Here is a 6,642-nt window from a genome sequence, read left to right as displayed (position 1 = left end):
AAACCTTGACTTGAAAAACATCTTTATTCAAAAAACAAGAAAATTCATAACAAACGACATGTTTATCCATCGTCATAAAGCGAAAAATAACATGTAGACAAACTGTGAAACTAGAAACAGGTGACAGACTGTGATCAGCTATGAAATCAACACAAGATCACACGCAATGTTAGAAATTCATGATGAGACCGTCTCCCTCACCAAGGGAGCAAAGGACCTGTCTGATTCCCCACACTGAAAGAAAACCACTCAAATGTTTCGTGAGTGTATAAAAGCTGTGTTACACTCTCAGATGAGCTGTGGCCAGACCTTTAAAATCATTCAGAGGATCAGTAAAAACGTCTTCTGGACCCTAGTTCTTCCTGCTTTTCCAGTTCAAAATTCAATAAAACCAATGTTGTTTTCTGTCCTTAGGAGTTTAGGGGTGGCATGGCTTGGTTGTTAGAGTGGTCATGTTCCAATCAGAAGGTTGCAGGTTCAACTCCCACCTCGGCCTGTCCACGTGCTGAAGTGTCCATGGACGAGACTCTGAATCAAACTGCCTGGGTGACTGCAGTGAGTGGGGGTGAGAGTAGGGGTCGGAGTTTACGACCATCAGTGACGTGTGGTGAGGGGAGATAAAAAAAAAAGTGCCTATTTTCCACTGATTTGTGTTAAAGATGTATATTCAGTATGATTCTACACATTTTATTCTGTAGAAATCACCGAATTCGCCAAATTCCGCGATCAAATCCAGGGCAGAAGTCCCGGGTGAGTCAGAGGAGACCTGTGCCTCATATCTGACTGGGCGATCCAAGACAAGCTGGGTCACATGACGCTGCCCGTTTCTGTTCCCCGGCATATCACCAATATGAACTTTACAGAAAGATTTGTTATACAGCATGACTCTCTACAGTCTGTGTAATGTCTTTAATGTATTTGTGAGAGGATCGTTCCTGCTGATCGCAAAGTGAAGTGCAGAGAAACGTCAGCAGGTGAGGCAGGCAGTACTCTACCTCACCTCCAGGGGGCGGACGTGAACTGACAGGCGCTTTCTAGCTTATTTTGATAGACAACCTTTATTATAATCGATTAAAGCACCAGAATTTAAAGTTTAAAAAAAAAAACAGAAATGTTTACTGAAGGTCAAAATCTAATTTGTGCTGCACACATCTCTATACTTTAATTGTGTACAGTAAATATGAATCGCTTAGACACAAGGAGGTGTTCGATCCATTTATGTAAAAGAAACTTTCTTTTGTAGGATTAATGTGTTCCTGTGTTTATGTTTGTGTCGGTGTAAATGTAATGGAAAGAGGAATGCTGATGGGATATGAAGCATTAGCAGTTGATGCTGTTGGACGAATAGTTAATATAAGATGCGGTTTTCACGTCTTACATTGTAAATGTGAGTCCAGAGGAGTCAGAGCCTCACCAAGCACAAACCTCACCGCACGTCACTGACCACCATCCAGTATGGAGTGAATGAATAATGCAATGTGGAGTGTACAGGGCGCCATAAAACGGCCATAAAACAGGGGCCATAAATCTTCAATTATGACATATGGTGTATCACTATCTTTTTTTTCACACACTCTAAATGTAATAGGAAAGAAATGACGTGATACAATCCCTACACTTACATCGGTCAGATAAAAATCTCGCCAAATTATTACAAACTTCAGACCGAGCACCACATCCAAAGAGAAGCTTGTTGAAATGCAGCAGCAGAATGGGGATGAAGCAACTGTGAAACACATGTGAAATGCTGGCAAAGGCTGAATAGCTGCACGGACAACACGACCACGGAGGAGATTTCACTTTTTTTTTTAACAAAATGAATCCTGTACAATGTACTTTTACATATTGTTATTTCTAATTGATATCTTAGATATTTTTCATATAGCTAGTATATGTAGTACATAATATATATTTGGTATAGTATCATATAGCTTTGTTTCTCTTAATTCTCCTCGTGGTAAACAAATTGAACAAGTGCATGTCAAAACATTTTTAGGAATTACTTTTAATGAAAAGTTCAGTTGGAAGCCGCATAGAAATATCCTGAAGTCAAAATCAGCCAATAGTACTGGCATAATGTGTCAAATCAGATCAGTACTAGATCAAAATTCACTCAACTTATGATAGAACTCCCTCATTCTCCCATATCCGAGTTATGGTGTGGAAAAATGGGGAAATGATTATAAAACAAACATTCATTCTATTTTTTTTCCTTCAGAAGGCCATTAGACTCATAAATCAAGCCAATTATTATTAAGCTCCAACAAACCCTCCATTTGCCATGTCAAAGACACTAGATATACACCATATTGTCTGCCTTAATACACTTGCATGTTTTTGTGTCAAATATACATAATGCTCCTTCCAAATGCGTAAAATATACTTTGAAGTCCAGTCTTTCAAATCAATAATGCTGACAAAAATTGTCGTGGACGAGTTGGAGGAACCAGTGTGGATAGTTGCTGCCGGGCTAAAAACTGACATACCTCCACTTACTGCAGATGAGTTTAGCATCACAGAGGAACACTTTGCTCCGTTGCATCAGGCCACAGTGGAGTTGTCTTCGGAGAAAACAGGTAGCAATACATAAAACGTTTTAAAAAAATTAAATTATATGTAAAGAAAAAACCTCATTCACAACACTTTCACTTAGATTCTCATATGTTACGACACACATTCACAGTATTTATTGATTGCATATTTTAAATATATCAAAAAAAGTTTTAAACTTAGCTGAAGATATGAAATAATACAATATACAGTATAAGATACTATTACTTAAGCAATGCTGTATATACTAGATCATTGGTGTGTTGGTAGTATGTCATGGCACTAAAAACGTCTTCACAAGAAGTTATTGTTGTGTACAGAAGAGTATTAGGGCCACTGAAGAAAAACCCAAAACCTCACACGCTTCAGAAAAAGTTTTAAATCAAAGTCGAGATCGAGGGAAAAAAGTATTTTTTATCTCCATGCCAGTGGTGTGACTGCTTCTACAAAATGCATCTCAGGTGGTTTAATGAAGTGAAAAGATGCTTCAGGACAGAATCTAGCTCATAACCACGGTGCAGTTAGCATCAGTATCAGGACTAGAAGAGACAGAGCAGCCTGCTGCCTGGTTCTGTTGAGGACATTCGTCGAGTACGAAGGACAAAGACACGGATCCCGGGGAGCTTATTTCAATGTGTTCTTACTAAACATGAAATCCTGTGTAACATCACATGTCCATAAGCAGTAAGCAACCCGATATAGCCAGAATTAAGTGATTTAATGTGAATTCAAATCCACGAGCAAATGAGGGATGGACAGACGTCTCTCCGTGAAAAAAAAGAAAAAATCTCGACTTTGACTTTCTCTAAGGTGCATGATGGTTGAATGTTTTTGGCCTCCGATTTGTTTTTCTAGAAATCTGAGCAGTATTTACTTCATTTGCACAGGATCGAGGAGGACATGCTGGTGAGAGTTACTAATACTGTGAGTTTGAGATGAGAGTTAAGAGGTCCTCCAGGACATTTACCTGGATTGAAAATGGCTTTTTCTTTTTGGCATAACTTCCTAAATGATGTCTGTCAGCAAACTTACATTCTCCCTAAATATAACACATAGCAGCTCGTGGAAGATGACAGTTTCCCAGTCCAAGCTCAAGGTACCCTGTAAGTCCCGCAGTGCAGCAGAAGGGGTTACACAGTTAGAGTAAAAATACACACTCATTTCAGTGATGGCCGCCACCGATTGCCGCACAGCAACGTGATCTGCAAATTTGTGTTCTTCTTGTGACTGCGACTGCTCATAAATCTGTCGCTTTCTCTTCTGCATTTTGCGACGTCTGCCACAGCTTAATCCAGGGAGGTGATACTGGAGCCTCCAGCTCTCGGCCTGCGAAAGGAATCACGGTTCAGCGTTTCCCCTCACGGGAGCCAAGAAAATTCAGGGGTACAGATCCTATCGTTTCCCCTCCTGTTTAACGTTTTCAGCAGAGCAATCCGTCTTTCATTAACTCGTGCACAGTTGTTAATGGTGGGATAAATCCAGAGTTTCGACATGAGCATGGGTACGGCATTACCTTGAAGACGGGATCTCTTACGGTTTACGTGGGTGTAAAATGAAGGTAGAAACTAATTCATGATATGTATCACGGCTAATCAGACATGGAGTCATTCTCTGATTTCAATTATGGATTAAGGGTGGTAGATGTGTGGGATCCTCAAGCCTGACCTTTATACCTTCACAATGTGACCACCAGAGGGTGCTATTTGACAGTGCCGTGCACAATATTGGGGGTTTTAATACGACCTCTTGTCCTGTGCTTGTTTCTCCATCAGTGTGAAGAGTGTGCAGTCAGTTGTTGATGCTGTCATTGGCAGGATGCGGCCTGCCGGTTGTAGACGTCCCACTTACTGTTGACCGCCGTGACGCTCCTCCTTAAGGGACCAATCAGTTTGGATAATAGTAATCCAACATCGCTGTCCTCAGAGTTCACTCTACTGCATCCCACAGCAGCAGCAGCTGTTTTTCTTACTCCACACTGTCCATCGAGGGTCACAGGCTGTGCACTGTGAGGTTTTTCTATCTCCAACTGAGTCAGTTTAGTGGACACTGGGGAAACAGCTGGATAGTGATGAACTGTAGAAAGTCAACTAATAGACAGCAATGTATTGATATAGAGCCCTGCAGCTGTTGGATCTCTTATAGTTCTGTAGTGGAGCTTATTTATAATTTTCATAAATACAATTTATAATCTCCAAATCTTCTGATTTTTACATGATTTCTTCAAAATGTATTCAAACAATAAAGTATGGCATCTATTAACACACACACCTTACAAATTGCATCATGTTTACATGTTAGACTTTGACATGAATGCTGGTGGATGAACACGATCTTCTGAGAATTGCACATTTGCCCCATTTCATTTGTCACCCCATTAGGGACACTTAATGTATTTGCTTGTCTTCTACATCAATTGTCACAATATCTTCTTTTAAAGGTCTGCAGTGGATCTAGATTTACACTTTTGTGAACATCAAAAGTATAAATATTAGAACTAGAGAAGCTTTTCCTTGTGTAAATTGTCTAGTTTAATGTTTGACAATTGGAAAAATGGCCATTTGTCTTCCGTACACCACTTTATCTAACTCCCTGGCAGCAGACGATAGCAAAAGAAAAAGGTCGCACGTCCATCATAAGATATGCAGACAAATCCACAAACACATACATCCATATTCACTCCTTCAAGCAATTAATAAATTACACTCAAAGTCGATCTTGGACTACTGAAGAAAGCCAGAATAAACTGAGAAAACCGGCCTAAGTACAGAAAGCTAATCTTTCACAGAATAAAACCAGGGATTTCTTTTTTTTTTTTTTTTTTGCAATGTGGTGTGAATGCTAACCACTACTCTACAATGGCACAGCCTCAGTACCGTACATTATGTGGTAACAGAGAAAAGTTCTGGTCTTATTTCAGACAAAACCTTGAAACATCACTGATTCATTAAAATGTGTCAAAATGTAATATCTCTTACCAATCAAAAGGCCTTATCCGGACTTGACGTGAGAAAAGTCAGTTTTTACTGATTCTACCACCCCTGATATTACATTTTTGCCCTTGATGAGAAACTTCACTAATCACTATCGGTAGGTATTTGGGAATTTACAAGCACCTCTGTCGAACAGATTCAGACACGGCTCGCGACATGTGTTACCAGTGTTTGGCCTTGGCATGCTGTGTGCTAAGTGACCAGCTGACAAACGTGCATGACACCTCGACACGAATGCCAGACGGGCTGGGCCCCGTAGAGTCGGTCCCTGGCGCTGTCGCGCTCGCAGAGATGGATCCTGGAGTCACGCACCATTTGTTGAAAGAGGGTTATGATTTGGCAGCCTGCACGGACAGCGAGAGGACCACTGGCACCACGGTCCAGGCTTCGCTCACTGCAGCACCAGGCCAAGGCTGTCATTCAGTTAGTTATTATCCTGCTGCTGCTGTTGCAGTGCCAATAGGGCATGAAACATATCAGGTCTCCTAAAAGTGTTTATGTAGATGGTAGGCAGTGATACCCTCAAAAAGAGGTCCTCTTATAGATTGATTCCCCAATTACACTTTGTCGGATATTTTGTCATGTTTCAGGAAGTGCCATGCAATAGACAGCCATTGAAAATCCATCAAACAGCAGTGTGTGTTTTTGTGTGCGTGCAAATGCGTTAATGGTGTGCATATGCACCCTCCAGGCACACACTGGAGGACTACTGTACATGTCTAGGCCTACAACATCATCATTTATTTTACACACTTCACAGATTCGCGCGAAAAAGCAGATTAGGTATGGTCCATATTTCCCGCTATAGGGGTGTGTAATATATTAAAACTCATTCATTTGAGGGTGGTTGTTGTTGTTGTTGGAGTCATACGGTTAGGCGTGTAACTTCAAATATTTATATTTATAGTTGTTGCGTTACTTAACATGAAACATACTACTATATCTACTACTATAGCTGCCCTATTTGAGTACCCCCCCCCCCCCCCTTTTCACACAGTGGTTCCGTCCTCGCTGGCGCGAAACGAGTGATTCCGCCCCTCCGGAAAAATCAGAGAGAAAGTAACGGCAGCGGAAAATGAGTGGCGTTTGCTTTCAAAATAAA

This window comes from Lipophrys pholis, assembly GCF_963383615.2.
Source record: "Lipophrys pholis genome assembly, chromosome: 15".
Classification (NCBI taxonomy): Eukaryota; Metazoa; Chordata; class Actinopteri; order Blenniiformes; family Blenniidae; genus Lipophrys; species Lipophrys pholis.
Note: the sequence above shows the minus strand (reverse complement) of the source record.